Consider the following 20,262-nt stretch of genomic DNA (forward strand, 5'->3'; position numbering starts at 1 on the left):
ACGATCATGGACATCAAGAAGGTTGATAGGGAAGAGTTGTTGCTGTTGTGTGATGAGTTCCATGTGGAAGTGGAGGAAGGAATGAGGAAAGGGGCAATCATGAAAGCAATCAATAATAGCGATGCGGACGAAGAAGCGATGCAAATTGCGTGGGAAATGGCAAAGAAAGAGCTAGAACGGCGAAGAAAGAAAGCAGAGGATGAAAAAAAGAAAGCAGAGGATGAAAGAAAAGAAAAGCAAGCGGCAGCTCAGAAACAACTGAAAATGATGCAGCTCCAACTCGAAATCCAGCGTCTGGCAGCCCGAAACGGGTGAGCAAGCATTAGTGACAGATTAAACAGGGTAGAGTCTCACCGTACAGACAATTGGATGTATCCCTACAAGATGGGCGAAGACATCGGTCTGTATCTAATCAACTATGAAAGGGCGTGTCAAAAAAGCAAAATCGCAGAAAATTGGTGGTCACAACGCCTGCTAGGTCTTTTACCGTGCGAGGCGGCTAATTTGATCGCCAGGCTAAGCGAACAGGATGCGGAAAATTTTGAAAAGGTAAAATATGCTCTAATGAAGAAATACCGCCTTTCAGATGAGGCATTTCGGCAGCGTTTTAGGGAGGCAGCAAAAAAAAAAGCAATGAGGATTATGCGGAGTTTGCGTACACATTGAAAAGCAACCTTGTAGAGTGGCTTAAGGGGGCAGGCGTGTACGAAAGCAGGAACAAGGTAGTTGAGTGCGTCTGCCTGGAGCAGTTTTTCCACAGCATTCCACCGTCCATAAAACTATGGGTGCAGGACAGAGAAAAGGTAGAGACAGTAGAGTGACCAGCTCAACTCGCAGACGAATTCTCGACACGGAGAAAGGCGACTGCGGAGGAAGGCCAGTCAAAAAGAGGAACTACCTCAAGAAAGTATTTTTCTTCTAGACGGCCGGCTCTAAAAGGAAACGTGGGGCAGAGTGCAACACAAAAAAAGTCACCGAAAAGGCTCCAGAGAAGAGCGGCAGTCAAACGAAGGACAAAGGGGTAGAAAAGGCGAGGAAAAAGGAGTTCGAGGCAAGGCAACCGTTGCGGTGTTATAACTGCCAAGAAACAGGGCACATCGCTGCAAGATGTAGAAACCAGCGATTGGTGTTCTCGTGTGTAAACGGTAGTGATGAAAACCTAGAACTGCTTCGCCCCTACCTTCATGAGTTAGAGGTAAATGGCATGCCTTGTAAGGTGCTCAGGGACAGTGCGGCTATGATGGATGTAGTGCACCCATCCTATGTTACGTCTGAGGATTTCACGGGAGGAGTAACGTGGATTATACAGGTGTTGGAGGAGCACAGTGTTTGCTTACCTATGGCAAGGGTTGAAATTTCAGGTCCGTTTGGAAAACTGGTGACGGAGGCAGCCGTCTCGAAAACAGTTCCGCTGGAATATCCTTATCTGATCTCAAATCGTTCTGACCAGCTGTTGCGTGAGCAAGGGCAGATCTTTGGAGAAGGAAAAGTGCAGGCACTAACGCGCTCTAACCCCGCCAGCTCACCGCTCAGTTAACACAGGACCTGGGACAGGGAGAAGCGGAAATCGAAGCAGAACCTGAAATCATGGAGCCAAACCTAGTGGCTGAACAAGGGGTCGAGGTTGTCGCTAGATCAGGGGACATCGACGCAGCTGCGGCGCTAAGCGAACCGCAGGAAATAGAGCCCGTCGGAGCGTCAATATTGGCCCCGACTTCGCGTAGTTTTGAGCGGCCATTAGAAATAGACAGGGATATGCTGAAAGCAGAGCAAAAGAATGACCCTAGTTTGAGGCGCCTGCATGCTACCGCGGAAAAGGGCATAGCGAGGCGTAACATCACGATACTCGAAAAAGGCGGACTGCTGTACAGGCACTACAGAGATCGCAAAGGCAAGACGTTTGATCAGCTGGTGATTCCGGAAAAATACCGGGCGGAGCTTCTGAGATTGTGTCATGGGAACAGCTGGTCGGGACACTTGGGGATCAACAAAACGAAGGAGCGACTTTTAATGGAGTACTACTGGCCAGGGTGCTTCAAAGACGTGGAGTGGTACGTGAAGTCGTGTGACGCATGTCAACGAGTCGGGAAACCAGGAGACAAATGGAAGGCTCCCCTGAAATTGGTTCCACTGATCACAGAGCCTTTTCGGTGGTTAGTGATTGACACGGTAGGACCCCTACCGCAGTCTAAATCGGGATACAAATATCTCCTTACCATGCTGTGTCCAGCAACGAAATTCCCCGAAGCCGTCCCCCTCAAAGAACTAAGCTCTACAGAGATAGTGGACGCTTTGCTCAGCACCTTTGCACGAATCGGTTTTCCCGCGGAGATTCAGGCGGATCTGGGAACCGTGTTCACCAGCGCCTTAACCACCACCTTTTTGAAGAGGTGCGGTATAAAGTTAATACACAGTTCGGTATATCATCCCCAGTCGAACAGTGTCGAGAAAATGCACTCCGTGCTCAAAAGGGTTCTGCGCGCGTTGTGCTATGAACGGAAAAATGACTGGGAGAGTTGTTTGCCGGCAACGCTGCGCTCAGAACAGTTCCCCATGAAGCGACCGGATTCACCCCGGCTGAACTTGTGTATGAGAGAGCCCTACGTTCTCCTCTAAGGATTTTGCGAGAATTCTGGGAGGGAACAGGAGAAAGCCAAACTGTCGTGAGTTACGTGTTAGAATTGCTCGACCGACTAAGTTCTACGCGTACCCTAGTAGAAGAAAACTTGAAAGCGGCACATCGGGGGGCAAAAGTCTATTACGATCGAAACGCAAGGCAACGAACATTTCAGACGGGCGATAAGGTTATGATTTTGCAACCATTCAGGAAAAACAAAATAGAAGTGCAGTGGGAGGGTCCGGTGGAAGTTCAGCACAGGCTGTCAGAAACAAACTACGTCCTGAAAAAATCCCGGCAAGAGAAATGAGGTTACCATATACCACAGCAATTTGATGAAACCTTATGTAGGCAAGGAGGAGGTGGTAAATATGATGTTAAACGCACCCGAGGAAGTACAGGTTGATCTACCTGAGTTAGCAACAGACCGCGATGCGGATTACAGCGTCCAGGACATTCTTGAGCGCTCTGCGAGTGCTGATCTTCTGAAAGAAGAACAGGTAGATGAACTTAAGGGTCTTTTGGGGGAATTCAAAGCGATGTTTAGCAGTCGGCCAGGGAAAACTGACCTGATCACTCACGAGATTTAGCTGGCCTCCTCCGAACCAATCAGGTCAAAAGCTTATCGAGTGTCACCACGTCAACGGCAGATCTTGGAGACAGAGATTAAGCGAATGCTCGAAATCGGGGTAATCGAACCAACTGAAAGTGATTACACTTCCCCTATGATTCTCGTCGAAGTGCCAGGTAAAGAGCCTCGTCCATGCGTGGACTATCGAAAACTCAATGCAATCACCAGAGACCAGCTCTATCCGATTCCCAATATTGAAGAGAGAGTGGAGCGGGTAAGTGGGGCACAGTTCATCTCTGCGTTAGATCTGGTGAGGGGATATTGGCAGGTTCCTCTCTCAGACACCTCGAGCCGCTATGCCGCCTTCATTTCACCCATTGGGTCATTCAGACCTCTAGTTTTAAGCTTCGGCCTCAAGAACACACCGTATGTTTCTCCAAATTAATGGATATTGTACTTAAAGACATGCAGAGCTAGGCAGTCCCCTACTTGGATGACATAGCCATTTTTTCGAAAAGCTGGGAGGAGCATATCGCGCATCTGAGAAGCGTGTTGGCAAGGTTGCGGGACGCTGGGTGACACTGAAGTCTGAAAAGTGTAACTTTTGTTGTTCACAAGTGACCTACCTGGGACACATTGTAGGTAGTGGAACTAGGCAGACTTCGGAACTTAAAATTTTAAGCCCATAGCGGACTTTCCAACGCCTCGAACAAAGAAAGACATCCGCTCTTTTCTGGGGCTTGTTGGGTATTCTCAGAGGTACATTTCTCGCTATTCTCAACGAGCGAGTCCATTGACAGATCCGCTACGAAAGGGAGAGCCCGAAAGGGTTTTTTGGAATGAACCAAAGGAGAGCGCCTTTCAAGAGCTCAAGAAAGTACTCATTTCACGGCCCGTATTGCGGACGCCTGACTACACAAAAGAGTTTGTAGTTCAGTGCGATGCGAGTGATAGGGGGATGGGCGTTGTATTGAGTCAGGTCGGAAAATACAACGAAGAGCATCCCATCCTGTACGCAAGCCGGAAACTGACGCTAAGGGAGCAAGCTTACAGCGCCTCAGAAAAAGAATGCGCATGCTTAGTCTGGGCAGCACAAAAACTGTCATGCTACCTATACGGATCAAAATTCGTTTTTGAGACGGATCACTGCCCACTCACGTGGCTGAAGCAGATGTCTCAAAAGAACGGACGCTTGCTGCGGTGGAGCCTCATCCTTCAGGAGTACAACTTCTCTGTGAGGTATAAGAAAGGGAAAATGAATGGCAATGCCGTTGGTTTAAGCAGGCTATTCTGAAGTGCTTAAGGTGAAAAGGGTCCTCCAGCTTTTGTGTGTGTGTGTGTGTGTGTGTGTGTGTGTGTGTGTGTGTGTGTGTGTGTGTGTGTGTGTGTGTGTGTGTGTGTGTGTGTGTGTGTGTGTGTGTGTGTGTGTGTGTGTGTGTGTGTGTGTGTGTGTGTGTGTGTGTGTGTGTGTGTGTGTGTGTGTGTGTGTGTGTGTGTGTGTGTGTGTGTGTGTGTGTGTGTGTGTGTGTGTGTGTGTGTGTGTGTGTGTGTGTGTGTGTGTGTGTGTGTGTGTGTGTGTGTGTGTGTGTGTGTGTGTGTGTGTGTGTGTGTGTGTGTGTGTGTGTGTGTGTGTGTGTGTGTGTGTGTGTGTGTGTTACTAGCGGACCTAAGTATTTTTTCAAGTTTAGTTATTTACTTCGATCCATTTCATGCACGGCTCTAACTTTGTTGTGGGCCAAATATCCATGATACGTTGACTTAGATGGCGGCACCACTCGGAGCAGGAATTTGTTATGTTATTACCTTATCTGTTGGGATAAGCCTGGTGGATCAGGGGCACAGACTGGGTCCTTTCGCGTCGTGTGGAGCCTTGTTGCTGGGGCCGAACCGGCCGCTGTTTGCCATTGTGGGAGGTTTGGGGGTTGTTTTGGTGCTCGCAGAAGATAACCGGTCATCACATTCCCAAGACCAGCCCATCTCTCATCGGCAAGGGATTGCTACCACTGGCCGAACGAGATTTTCCTGGCCGCGGAGGAGTTATTAGGAATGGCCGCCAGGTGGTATTAGGATTGGCGCCAGCATGTCTCCAAGATTGCCACCAAGACAGAATCTCTCGCCATGCGTCTGCGGTATGCATTTACCGCGCTCGCCCGGTCGTTGCTGCGTGGGACAAGTGAGAGCAGGGTTCTGCGAAAATCCCTTTAAGGAGTAGCTGTCCCGGGCCGCGAAGTTGTTCGGGCTGTCTTCCGATTTTCCCCGACGTCTCCACCGACCCGACTACTCCTGACCTCCCGGGCACAGCACCAGCGTGGGAACAGATCGCCACAGTGGCTTGTCTGCAGGCTTCGCTGTCCATGCCTAATGGCAGAACCACTGGGGATTATCTCCCGACGGGGCTGCGTCTCGGTTTCTTCGAAGTTCACCGACCGGCGGACAGCGGGCCGACCACCTGACGTCGCCTGCCAGCTTGACGGGGTCCTGACCGCACACCCCTCTCACTCGGGCTCAACTTATGCCGGGGGCGTGTCCATGTGTGCGGAGGTGTCTGTTTGTGTGTGATAGCGCAAGTTTTGCCCACACCCACCACGGCGAGGGCGTCCCCTACCTGGGGAATCTAGGGAAGACGCAGTGTATAAAACTGGACTGCAGATGCAGTTGAAGCAGCTCACTTCTGAACTCAGAAGCTTGTAAATATGTAAAATAAACCGTCTTCTTCCTCCACTAACGAATCCTTCACTCAGCGGCACTCCTGTCCTGGACGGAGCGGGCGTCATCTTGACCAAGGTTGTGTCGAGAAGCGACCCCGAGTCCCACCTTCAACACCCTGCTGACCACGTCCCTTTATGAACGTTGCAAATACACCATTACCTGAGCCATGAGCTCATCCTTGGTACAGCGGATTTCGAACATTTAAAATTCCAATGGAATATACGTTCTTGCGCATCAAATGAATTTAAGGTTTCCATGATGCTGTTGCGCTCCAGGATTCTTCGCATTAATCTATAATTGTGCCGTTCTGGGTTCCCACCGTCGAATCTATGTGCGTCATGCGGAGACGTTGAAACGATAGATCCTTTCTTGCTCTACTGTCGGCGGTTTCCACAGCAGAGAATTAAGTTTTCGCAAAATTTTCTCGTTCAATTAGGGCTGCCCTTTACTCTTCCCGTCCTCCTATACTTCGGCAAAGCCGTCAAAGTGCATGCCATTAGGCAGGTGTGCCAGCTTCTACACAAGGATATTATTGAAACCGGGAAATTTTTGTGTTCTCTTCTCGAAGCCTTTACTTGGCTCTGAAAATTATTTTCTTTGTGATTTTTTTTCTTTTAAATTTACTTATTCAACCCACACCGCTTTGTTTCCTCGATTTTCATTCCCATTTCCCAGGATCTCTCAAAATTAGTGATTTTCTTTTTCTCCCAGATTCCACTAAATTTATGGGCCGCTTTAAATAAACCTGGATGAGTTTCTTCCTGTTTAGTTCTGCACCAAACCCACACTGGCCAATCCCCCACCGTGGGTATGTGCCATCGTTTTTCGGGCAACAAGAAAAACATATTGAGTTATTTTGTACAGATGTTTGTGCGGTGTTGGTCGAGACTAAGGAATAGATGTTTTCACGGCGTAATGCCGTAATGGCTTCGAAACAGTTTACACAGAAATTTTATACGCCGTGGCAGCTCAGTGGATTTGGCGTTCGGCTGCAGATAATCCCAAGGTCGCGGGATCAATGCACTGTGGCATTTCGATAAAGATGAAATGCTGCAAAGTCATGTGCCGTGCGATGTCAGCGCATGTTAAAGAATCCCAGGTGGTCTGAATTATTCCGGAGCAGCGCACTACGGCATCCATTATAGCCAATGTGTCGCTTCAGGTCGTCAATCCATACACACCATACACTACCACAAAAAGTTTAATCGTGTCGCTTCAGGTCGTCAAACCATACACACCATACACTACCACAAAAAGTTTAATAGTGCGTCCTTTGCTCCATTTGAAAGCGTTTCAAGACCACAGAAAGTTGGAAGGTTAGATGGGAAGCCAACGTGCTTATACTTATTACGGATGGTCCAGGCTGTCTTTGATGGTATATTCTCTAGTTTTGCTGTTGGTCACTGACTGCGTAAAGTAGAAAGTATATGCACTCGCGTTTTTTTTTTTCTCGTACTACTGAGGTACGAATTTTCTGACCACAGCCGAAGGGAGGAAAAAGGCAAAATATTACAATAGCGACTAGCTATATCCAGGCCATAAGTCTGTTATAACCGCCATGCACCTTGTAAGCATCTTGGGTCGTGATGTGTACAGACCAGATCGCACACACAAAATGGGCATTGTATTTAAATTAAGGGGCTTTTGACTTTGTACAATAGGGCCTATATAAGCAGAACCATTTGATTTCTATGTGACTGAAATCAGTTTCCATAACAAATTGGCCGCCGCGTTCTAACTGAAATTGAATTTACCCGCACTAGTTCAGCGTGGTTAAAAAATCTTACCAAAAGTTATAAAGTTGGGTTGTGTAAAAGTAGATTTTATGCAACATATTCTCAGCCTTCTGCAGCATTTCGCATATTTTCCTAGCACCCGCGAAACCAACATCGTTTGCGCAAATTTCGTTGAAGTGTTGAAATAACGTGTAATGGCAAGAACGATCATATCTGAAATCAAACACTTTCTGCCGTACTCTGGTAGGAGTAAATTAAAAGGCCCTGAATACGGCAACGCGAACATGCTACACTCATGCATTCACTTGCCTGAACCTCCATGCTCATGATTGTATACAAGCTACGAAGGGCGGACCGTTTAGTATTAGTGGTGAGTTGTTAATAAGCACACATTTCGGAAAGAATATCCGCGCCAATGACGTAATTTGTCGTTGGCACGAACCAATAGATTTAACTGCAAAGTTGTGCTAGTTGAAGTCGGTCTTTACCGGACTAACAACGGAAAAAGAGCATAACTCAATTCTTGAAATCGATGCTTGGTGGAAGTCAAAAATACCTTTTTGCCATGGCACGCTTTGACCATACATGCCTTTGGGCCGTAAAAATCCATGATCATCATGATGTAAACGTCTGCTTGTTTGGAACGTTTTCTTTTTGCACAACAGCAATTAAATAATGCTTCAAATTAATATATCATAAGTATTGCTTAAACGTTCTACTTCTAACCCAAATAATGAGGCTTTTATTGAGGGTACTATGAGATTTAAGCTCTATGCAAATTACTTCCGCGTGAAATGAACTGATTTATTGACTCGTCGGCATTCGGCTTCTTGATTGGAATTCAAACCGGACTCAATTAACTTGTAGGTAATTGGCTTCCTGTTGACTCGGATCAGTAAACCACGCTTTGATGTGTAATGAACGAGGACAATAAAATTTAAGTTTCTCTTGAAGGGCTATAGACTGTAGAGAAATTGTAAGCGGTCAATTTAGAAACGCTTTTCATTTTTTGCAAGCACTGCACACTTGTCTCGAGTGCTGGAGCGGAGGTGCGCGGAGAAAATAAAGTGAAATTATAAAGCAAATATTAACAATCAGTGATAAGATCTTGAGGAGACACTTAACCTCCGCTCTAAGGGTAGACCCCGTTAGCTTTAATGTGTAAGTGCCCAAATTGCGGAATGGGTCATTCTCTACTTGGCACTGACATATCCCTGGTAGTCCTCACACATCTCCCAGCATAGTGGTGGAGCGAGTAAGCGATGCACCACTGCCCTGCGATGGCAGGTGCTGCCACCGATGGGGCTCGTGAGATCCAAGTTGCTCTTCCTGAGCAAGTTCTTACGAGCAATCATTAATTGGAATGCCAGCTGCCACGGTGGGCAGGTTGTGATGACGTCACAGACTGACGCGACATAAGTGGCCACTTTCTTCTGTTGGGATTATTCGCTGACGCCGGCGCCGGTGACGACAATGACGCAAGGTTTTTCGCTGAACGGGACCCTTAATGATAGCGAGTTAATAGACACCTTTAGTATTCCGTCTAGCGTGTTACCGTTACCGTTACCGGAGTAGCAGAAGCCCGCCCACCACCGGTGAGTACGCGCTGATTTGTCCCGATGCTGCAGACGCGCGCAAAGCTGCCGGCTACCTTGCTCCACCTGGCGCCGTCAAGAACATTTGCGCATGATCATTGGCTGCGCGTGGACTCCCGATACTCTGGTGCCGGCAACGGTAACGCGGTTCATGGTGTGCTAAAGGTGCCTAATAGTGAGTTATAGCTTAGCGCGATCCGCTCCCGTGAACCGCTTCCGCGAGGTGCCACTTCCCGTGCGCAGAACGCCCTGAGGGCTCTAGATGACCCCACGTTTCCATTAGCTGCGTACGTGCCTGCCGCGTCGGGGCCAATCAACGCATACTCTGGGGTGCCCACGGAAGCGGCGCACAGTAGCGGCGCTGATGAAGGAGAAGATCTTGCTCGCGCAACACAGAACGCTTTGGCCAACCGGCCTGGCCAGCAATTACGACAGCCCGCTCCGCCCGCTCACCAGCCGCGGCTATTGGGACATACGTCTTACCAGCCGCGGCTACCGGGACATCCAATAAATGTGGATCACCTTCCACATCTGGGGCCAATCCGCGCGTACTGTGTGGTACCCACGGAAGCGTCTCACCGTAGTGGCGCTGATGAAGAAGATCTTGCTCGCGAAACACAGAAAGTTTGGGCAACCGGCCTGGCCGGCAAAGTCGACAGCCCGCTCCGCCGGCTCACCAGCCGGGGCTACCGGGACATCCAATAAATGTGGACCACATTCACATCTGGGGCCAATCAGCGCGTACTCTCTATGGTGCCCACGAAAGCGGCTCACGGTAATAGATCACTCATCTCGCTATGCTCTCTCTAATACTAAAAAAAACAATGCAGCCGAATATATACAAGAGCCGCACAGTCACAAGCACCTTACCCCTAGCACAGCGGTTACGTTAACATTTAACTTCATTTGGATCGCAGCACATCGCTCCAGTCCTCTAGAAAAATATGATCGGGTGTCTACCTACATATCTACAGAATGAGACCTTGTAGGAGGCTTGGTTTCATTAGCGGTACACCAGCCATTCGCACTGCATGCAGCTGTCCCCCCTTTTATCTGCGTCTTTTCTAGTGTTTTTATCACATATGGGCTATCCGTGATACATCACCCGTTTCGAGCCCGCTCTCTAAACTGTCTCGTTTGAAATGATGTATGTTGCAGCGAAATAAAAACATAACGAAGGTACCAGTTTGGCAAAAGCAGATGAATTACGGTTCCCGCCTAAAAGTGCATCTGACCTACTGCGGTCGCCATTTCTTACTCCTTTTTCTTTTTTTTGCCACGCACACGTTTACTCAAGGTTTTTTGACTACAGTTGCCCTGGATCCCGCATTTGTTGGAGCCGACGGCAAGTAGCACAGCGTGCGGGAGGGCAAACATTCTACGCGATCGGGACAGTGCAGACAAAGCCCAAAGATGATGCGTGTTGGGCTCGAACTTCGGCTCTAATTGCGGTTCGCTCACAGCGATCAAACAGATCAAGTAATGTAGACTTAGTACATGAGTCCAGAAACCTTGCAATGGCCTCTATGCTGGTCACCAGGACCGGGAAATGTGCTTTTTAATATTACTCTATCCAATTGAGGTGTCTAATATTAATACGAATGCCCGTACGACAAATGTGCAGTCAGTTTAATTGTTTACGCGACGAGAGTACCTTCTGCCGGGCGTGCATCTAAATGCCCATGGTCTTCTAGAAAATGCTTTCGATAACCAGTTTACCAAAACTTGCTAGTGGCAAGTTGCTGCGCGGCATTGGAAAGATAAAAAGCTGGAGAGCAAGCACGTGCATTCAAAGCGCAGTACACAGGGCGACTTCCATGCTGTGTCCTCTCTTGCTAATGCGCGCTGTCAGGTTACGCCATCGTCATGCTGAGACGTCCAAGAATTAGGATTTTACTCCCTTGCAGGAAAAACTGCCTATTCGCCAAGTGAAACACAAGTCTGTCCTCTAAAACATTGGCATAATTGGTTCATCGCGTCCGGCGGATGCGACGACGTTGGGGCAAAAATTTCATAATTGCCAGTAATGGACGATGAGAACAGCGCTGCTGAACGCGCCACATTAGAACCGCTTTTTAATATATCATTTGAAAACAGAAAAATATGTCCATGCCTGAGAAGCGACCTTTGTGTTTGTCACTACTTCGCGCACTTTTGCGTGCGCTCCCAGACAACCTTAGAGCGTGTGGGTGTAGCGGCCTCGGTCACAGAGGAGATGTCCTCGATTCGGCGTGGCAAACTCAGCCGGAGACCAGCTACCAAGTGACAAGTGGTTGGTCGTTTGGTGCCCAGCTTTCGCCGGTCGCAAGCCAGAGAATGGGTTGGAGCCAAAGGTTCACAAAACAAAACGAACTTTATACAGCGAAGAGACGATACAAAGGATTTCACTATTACTCGTACGAGCGCATACAAAGTGATTCACAAATTCCATGCAACACGTGCAAAGTAACACTTGAGAGAGATAAAAATTCAACAAACTCTTTGCACCTAAAGTGCACTAACACACAGAGAGACAAATAAACAAAACACAATTTGTTCACCGGGCACTGCGACAGTCCGACGACTCGAGGAGCACGACTAGGCCGATCCGTAGACTGGCGCACGTTGTCTCTCATGAGTGTTGCTGAGGTTGTTGTTCTTTCACACTCCCTTTGTCACAACTGATTGCTCTGTACAGTTCAAATGCATATGAAATATTTTGAATATTTGTTCATTCTTGTTTTTATTCATACCGACATTCAATTACTGGTTGCACTACACTAGCTGAGCTTACGTCAACAATTATTTCCATCACCTTAACCATGCCCCTTGTTTTACTTGAACCGACGCATTTGTCGTTGCCCCCCTCCGGAGCCATCAAGTTTCGCTATAAGCTGTGAAAATTATTTCATTGATTTTAAAGAGACCTTGCTGCAATTAGTGGCATGTAATTGCCTTATTATCTGGGTACTCGTTTTTATTTTCTTTGGAACACATTTTTTGTTTACTTGTTTCCCTTGAATTGAGCATGCCCCAGCACTGGAGTGATGTGCTGCGGGACAAGTAAAGAAATGTCAATCCAGCTGCTCTCTTAGGGGCACGTTGCTGAGGCTTTTCACGCTCATAGGTCTGTGTGGCTTTACTTACAAGCATTGTATCTGACACAGTGTGTGCCTGAATGTTTTTAATTTATTTGCTTTAGAAAGGGCCACTCTGGCACTCCGACAACCTTGCTCACCTGCGCACTATTTGTTCATCTTCTATAGCTCCAAATGGAGATACATTATCTAAAGACAGGTAAATAAACTGAACAGCAAGTAAAGTTTAGTTACTTTCTCCTAGCTACTCAGGGACACAAAGGTGTACAAGTTACATTGCAGTGTGTTTCAGGTACCGCTTATGAGAGCAAAAGCTGCCTGAAGTTTGGTATATACAAGTCAAGAAACATGAAATAATTTTCACATTTGGTGGTGTGCAAGTTATCTTCAATGACTGGAATGACTTAATATCTTTTTAGAGTAGCCAAATTAGGCACAACATGTTAATGTCAGTTCCTGTGTATATCAGTCTTCAAATGTGGGAGCAGAATTGAGCACAACAGCATGTTATGGCTTTTTTTTGCTCAAGGAAGCATTGCATTTATTTCTATTGTTGTGTCTACTGCTTGTGCTGTAACGTTACTAAGCAGCCTTATCAAACCTACTCTGAGTGCTGCGTTTTCATGCTCATTGCTCAAACACTTTATAAAACCCACTCTGAGTGCTACGTTTGAGTGCATATTTAACTGATTGTTGCCTCTCCAAGGTTTGATTATTAACGAATTCACTATAACTGTATACCTCGAATCTTTTTTCTTATGCAGTTCTCTTGCCACTACATTCCGCCATGGAGGAAGCTACCTATTGGTACTGTTGATGCGCACATCTCATGGCTAGGACGCTACCTCTTCGTGCTGCTAATGCAGACAAGTAACGACAAGGGGGCTGGCTGATATTGCGGACAGCGACAGGATGGCACACCAAATAGCGGACTAACCAGGTCACTTCAGTATCCTCGTGCTAATGTATGTTTTTTAAAATCACCTCAAAGCTTGATATCTACATCGTTGTGAACTTTTAGCATATATTTAGCAGGACTTTTATTCGCTAGTGTTTGCAGCCTAGAATGTCAGTCTTAGACACTGTAAGTACTGTTTCATTCTAAGAAATTTTTTAGCTATTTAGAGAGGTAAACAATCACATCCTTAGAAATATGAGTCTAAATGTGCACATTGTAGTGCTGTCAAGTGTTGAAAAAAGCATGTAGCTTTGATGCCTGTCAAAGGTAAAAGTCAACATCTAGTTACATGGAGCTAATCTCATGTCTGCAGTTCTAAGTTGCTGTACTTCAAGCTCGCTACAGGGTGCTTCACATCTTTCATTTTGTCACGAGTTTATTTGGCTGCCTCGACTGTTCTGAATTGACTGGAATTTCACGGAGCTACAAGCCTAGGTTTCTTACTGTTTAAGCAACAGTGCTTCACAGTGTGTGTATGTGCGTGCATGCAGAGTTTTTCCAAATGTTTGTTATGTGGGTAATGGAACCTTCATGTTACAGAAGAAATTATTTCGCTTCTCTGTTGTATAGGAAAGTGAGCAGTAATAGTATACACACCACGTGTTTCAGAGAGAACGAAGCAATTTTCAAAATTATCCTTTTTGGGTTCAAAATATGGCTTTTGCAGCATAGTTTTACCAGTGCTGGCAGACACTGGAAAGCCAGTGAACTGTATTTATTAAGCTGGTTAACAAATTTCTGATAAGAAACTTTTAACTTTCACAGATATGTAACTGGTGGCAATTATAATTTGTAGCTTGTCGTTAGTAGTACCCATATCAGTTTTTAGAATTTACAAAATGCGATTACCCTCGCCACTGTGGCTCATCAAAATTTGACCGCATCATGCAAAAATACATGCGCTTTTGAAAGCATGCAGGCAAAGCAACTGCTCCAGTGCACTATACCAGACGAAAAAGCCAAAATTTGTCAAGCTGCAGCACAAAGGTTAATCGCGTTTTTAAAATTCTAAAAACTGATATGGCTATTACTAATGATTGAATGCAAATTTTCTAATTGCAACTAGACAACTAACTTCAATAGTTAAAACGTTTGTTATTTGGTGATTCCACGAAAGATCAAACTGTCTATATATTTCAAATTTTTAATTTTTTTGAGTATTTTATATATTATGCACGCATTGTTCAATAGCCTAACAGTGAATTACGTTTTGTGAAAATGCTAATATTTCAGAAAAAAGTATAAAATGAAATAAATGACGTCGTGGCGAAGGCAGCGTTTTCAAGCACAGTTGAATTTCACAAAGTTGCAATGATTTAAGCATCTAAATAAGAAAACCATGATGTATTTTTCGTGCTTTTTACGGGTGAGAAAGAATATGCTGGGCTTATTTCCTACATTTTGAGGAAGTTTTCGCTTGCTGGAAAAAATTTGAAAACAACAAGTCTCAGGCGAGGCTATTTTCAAGCGTTTTTTCTCTGCAGGTATCAAGTCCATCTTCAAATTTGCATATTGAATAAGCATTGAGGGGCTAAAAATTGTACCGACTTTCGTTTTTATGTAATACAGAGAAGTGCACGAGGTATTGCCTTAAATCTGACATTTTTTACTATAGTAGTGTTTTTACAAATCAAAGAAAAAAAACCATCTTCAATTTTTTTGAAAACTCCTGAAACAAGTCTCTAGGAGGAGGTGAAAAAGAACACGAAAGAACGTATTGCATTATTCTGTTTCTAACAATGATATCCTAGCTGAAACTTGTAGCATTTTGAGCATCGGCAGGAGTGCTTAATTGAGGGCGCGGAGGCAGCAAACACGCCCCCCACTGTTCTAAATTTCCCCCAAATCCCAAGGATGAAACATTTTCCATCAAGAGAGAGCATACCTAATCACTTTTTGTTTACAAACACTGATCTGTGACGTAACCAGGATTCGGTAGCACCGCTATCACCGAGTGCAGGTAACAACTTGGAGTTAGGCGAAAAGCTGCAAGTTTTAGCTTGGATGTCATTATTAGAAGCAAAATAATGAAAAATGTTCTTTAATATTATTTTTTGCCTCCTTCGAGAGACTGCTTTCAGCAGTTAAAAGAAAAATTGGAGAAGTTTTTGAAGCACTATTTCAAAAAGGCCGCATTTAGGGCAATACTTCTTGCACTTCTCTATTATACCAAAATGAAACTCAGCACACTTCTTTAGCACCTGATGTTTATCCATTGTGCAAATTTAAAGATCTGCTTTATATTTGCAGTGGAAAAAAATCTTGAAAATTGGCTCATTCGAGACTTGTCTTTTCAAAATTTTTTCTAGTAAGCGACAACTACTTCACAATGGTGGAAATAAGCCTCACACACTCCTCCTTACCTGTACTTTTCCTGCATCAAGCAAATTCGCGAAATTGAGCTCTATGTAAAAACGCTGCCTCTGCCATAACGTCATTTGCAGTTTTTCTTCTAAAATATTTGCATTTCCACGAAAATAAAATCACTCTTGGCCTGCTGAATAATGTGTGCACAGTGCAGAACATAATCAGAATATTTAAAAATTCAAATAGAGACATCTCTTATGGAATCACTCTATTAAAAATTCGTTAACCAGCTTACAACTCAAGACGGACGATGCGCCAGTTTTCTGGTTCCTGCCAATACTGGTAATACTTTGTTGAAAAAGCCATATTTTTACCTCCAAAAACGTATTGTTTTGAGAATTGCTAAGTGTTCCCTGAAACACCTCGTATGTAAGAAAAAATAACAGGATTTAATCCATGACATCTCTACTGGAGGACCAGCCTTTTTCAAGTGTACGATGGCTTTCGAAGCACACAGCTTTTGTTTCAAATGCTGTAGTACACTCGAAAAAGGCTGCTTCTACGAAAATGTCGTGAATTAAATTCTGCTATGTTTACAATTTCTGCTGATATTTTCTTGCATTGATCAATCCGTTCCCAAGAAATCACCTTTGATATATATATATTGTGAAGAAGATGATGACCCAGACAAAGCAGATGACTCGTGAAAACGAGATGGCCCTGCGCGTCAGCCGTATTCCTATCGCCACGTGTGTCTGTGCCCGCCCTGGTTGCCCTCGGATTGTTCTCGCCGCTGCTCCCTTCCTCCCAGCTCTTTTAAATAAACCCCCGCCTTACATTTGGTGGAGGTGCTGCGTGACAGCCCTGGAATTGCGCAACCGTGCTCTCCCGCCACCTGCGATGCCTCACGACGTTCAACATCAAGCCGTGCAAGTGGGACCAGCTGTTACCTGCGCCGGCTCCCTTCGCCAACGGGACCCGGCCATCTTGAGTGGAACTGATGAGCAGGATGTCGAATATTGGCTCACGTCTTACGAGAGGGTGAGCCTTTACAACAGATGGGATGATGCTACCAAACTAAATAACGTAATTTTTTATTTCACCGGCGTGGCTAACCTGTGGTATCGGAACCACGAGGTGGACATCCGCACCTGGTCTGCTTTCAAGACAACCTTTTCCTAAGTGTTTGGTCATCCTGCTGTTCGGAAACCCCGCGCCGAACAACGCTTGCGTGAACGCTCAGCAGGTCGGCGAAAGCTTTACCAGTTACATAGAAGACGTCACTGACCTATGCAAGCGTGTCAACCTCAACATGTCAGAAGCTGACAAGGTTAAACACATTTTAAAGGGTGTTGACGACGACGCCTTTCAGATGCTGGTAGCGCGCGACTTGCGCACCGTTGCTGAAGTCGTCACTCTCTGCCAAAGCTTCGAGGAGCTGCGGAAGCAGAGGCCCCTGACTCGACAGCACCCTCGACAGGTTGAGTCGCTTGCTGGACTGACACCAGCACCTGACACCTCATCGCTGCTGCAACAAATCAAAGAATTTGTCGGGGAGAAGTGGCGCGTCAGCTTTCTCTTCTGCCGAACCCTACAGGGCAAGCTCCAGATTTCGCTCCGGCCCTTCGACACGCCATTCAAGAGCAGGTTGCCGAGGCTCTTCCACCCGCCCATTCGCCACCACCTGTCACCGCTCCACTGACATATGCCGACGTTGTCGCCCAGACGCCGCCCCCTATGGCCCCTCCGTTGACATACGCGGACGTCGTCGCCAGACCTCGATCGCATACCTATGCTTTGCCTCCAACACCTGCGCGAGCGGTGACTCCTTCTCTTCAGCCGGCTCCGTGAGAACAATCCGAGGGCAACCAGGTCGGGCACAGACACACGCGGGTTTAGAAATACGACTGACGCACAGGGCCATCTTCGTTTCCACGAGTCATCTGCTTTGTCTGGGTCATCATCTTCTTCACAATTTTGACGTTGTAATGGACCATCATGCGCTTTGTTGGCTTTCTTCCTTGAAAGACCCATCCGGCCAAATTGCCAGGTGGGCTCTTCGTCTTCAAGCATATGACATCCGCGTGGTCTATCGTTCCGGTCGCAAGCATCAAGACGCTGATGCCCTGTCCCGCTGCCCACTTCCAGCCGAGATCGCCAGCCTTTCCACCTCTGACGTCTCCCCGTCGTCCCTTCACATCAGCGACATGCCCGCAGCGCAACGCACTGACCCCTGGATCGCTTCTCTTCTCGACGTTCTCTCCAACCCCACGGCTGCTTCTCCGCCCCGTGCTCTCCGCCGCCATGCTTCCCACTTCGTGATTCACAATAACCTCCTCTATCGCCGGAACTACAGCACCGACGGCCGCAAGTGGTTGCTCGTTATTCATCGCCACCTGCGCACGAACATATGCGCCTATTTCCACGCTGACCCACAATCCGGTCACGTGGGAGTTTTCAAGACATACACCCGCATCCGGCTGCGCTATTACTGGCGCGGCATGTACACCTTCCTACTTAAATACGTACGCGCCTGTCTCGCCTGTCAACGCCGCAAGTCATCTCCTCATCGTTCTGCTGGAGAGTTTCAGCCACTCCCTTGCCCACCACGCCCTTTCGACAGTATCGGCATTGACTTCTACGGCCCGCTTCCGTACACTGCGGCCGGCAACCGTTGGGCTATTGTTGCGGTTAATCATCTCACGAGATATGCCGAAACCGCCGCCCTTCCGTCTGCCACAGCGACAGACGTTGCCTCCTTCCTTTTGCAACGTTTTGTCCTTCGTCACTCGGAACCTCGTGAACTGCTTAGCGACCGCTGACGCGCCTTTTTGCCCGATGTCGTCACCGCCCTGCTCCGCCAGTGCAACATAGTCCATCGTACCACCTCCACCTATCATCCGCAGACCAATGGTCTCACAGAGCGATTTAACCGCACCTTCGGGGACGTGCTCTCTATGTATGTCGCATCCAACCACTCGAATTGCGATCTCATCCTCCCTTATGTGACTTTCGCCTACAACACCGTCAAGCACTCCACTACTGGCTTCTCTTCCTTCTTTCTTCTTTACGGCCGTCATCCATCTGCTGCAATAGACTCCACTCTGCCTTACAAACCTGACGCCTCCGAATATACCCCAGTTTCCGAAGCCGCGCAACGCGCAGAAGATTGTCGCCAAATCGCCCGGTCACTCACAACTGACGTCCAGTATCGCCGGAAATTCCGCCACGACAAGGCTCACACCACATCGCTCTTCTCTCCTGGTGCGCTTGTGTGGCTCTGGATACCATCAAGTACTCCTGGACTCTCGTCGAAATTTCTCGCCAAGTATCACGACCCCTACCGTGTCCTGGAGTGCGCATCTCCAGTTAATTATGTCGTCGAACCCCTCACGCCTTCTCCCGATCTCCGCCGCCGCGGCCGCGAGACAGTTCACATCCAGCGTCTCAAGCCTTACTACAACCCCTCCATATTGCAGTCGCCGTAAGTCGCCAGGATGGCTCCTCCTCGCCCCGGGGGTGATTGTGAAGATGATGACCCGGACAAAGCAGATGACTCGTGAAAACGAAGATGGCCCTGCCCGTCAGCCGTATTGCTATCGCCACGTGTGTCTGTGCCCGACCTGGTTCTCCTCGGATTGTTCTTGCCGCTGCTTCCTTCCTCCCAGCTCTTTTAAATAAATCCCCGTCTTACAGTATATATATATATATATATATATATATATATATATATATATATATATATATATATATATATATATATATATATATATATATATATATATATATATATATTAAGGAAGCCAACAGTCACTGAAACCAAGGTGCATAGGAGAATGTTCTTATTTATTTATTAAATTTCTAGTGCCAATCAATTGGTTTTAAAGAAAATTATAAAGCAGCAGAAAAAACAACCATGCCCCCGGTGGGATCCGAACCCACGACCCCCGAATATCGCGTCCGGTGCTGTTACCAACTGAGCTATGGCGACGGCTGTCCAATCTGCTGCTTTCGTGGGTGTTTGTTTTGTGTGTAAGCGAACCTTGACAGTGTTCACCAGCGCCACCCTTGTCCATAGCGGTGGACGTAGCACGTCCTGTAATACCGCAAGTGTGATGTAGAACGTCATCTAACGGCGAGGGCGGAAACTGTGAGAGAGCCCTCTTATGCTACCTATGGCATCAAGACTGCCAGAACTGAGAACCCCATTAAGAAATTAGCAGACAAGGCAAATGAAATGAGGGGCTCGTTTGACAAACATATTAAGGAAGCCAACAGTCGCCGAAACCAAGGTGCATAGGGGAATGTTCTTATTTATTTATTTACGGTGGGGCACGGTGGGTCGAGAGGAAATCGCAGCCGAGGATGACATCGTGAGAGCAGGCGGTCAGCACAACAAACTCGATGGTATAGGCGACGTCGTTGATAGAAACGCGGACCGTGCAGGCTGCGATGGGGTGGATGCTCTGAGAGGTGGCCGTACGTAGTGAAAAGTCAGACAGCGGCGTTGTCACCTTACGAAGTTTGCGGCGAAGAGCATCACTAATTACTGACACTGCAGCACCCGTGTCGACGAGCGCGAGAACGGGGACGCCTTCAACAGACACCTCAATCACGTTAGCAGGAGAACACGGAGGACTTAAAAAGTTGGCAAAACACGCAGTTCTTGCCTCCTGAACTGCGGCAGTCAAT

At 47.0% G+C, this 20,262-nt stretch overlaps 1 pseudogene; it reads left to right on the top strand.

Annotated features, from left to right (window-relative positions):
- Positions 1-1,240: 1,240 nt before the first annotated feature.
- LOC144125706 (uncharacterized) overlaps positions 1,241-20,262 on the top strand; it is a 168,180-nt pseudogene continuing 149,158 nt past the window's right edge.

The sequence above is a fragment of the Amblyomma americanum genome, chromosome 1, assembly GCF_052857255.1.
Source record: "Amblyomma americanum isolate KBUSLIRL-KWMA chromosome 1, ASM5285725v1, whole genome shotgun sequence".
Lineage (NCBI taxonomy): Eukaryota > Metazoa > Arthropoda > Arachnida > Ixodida > Ixodidae > Amblyomma > Amblyomma americanum.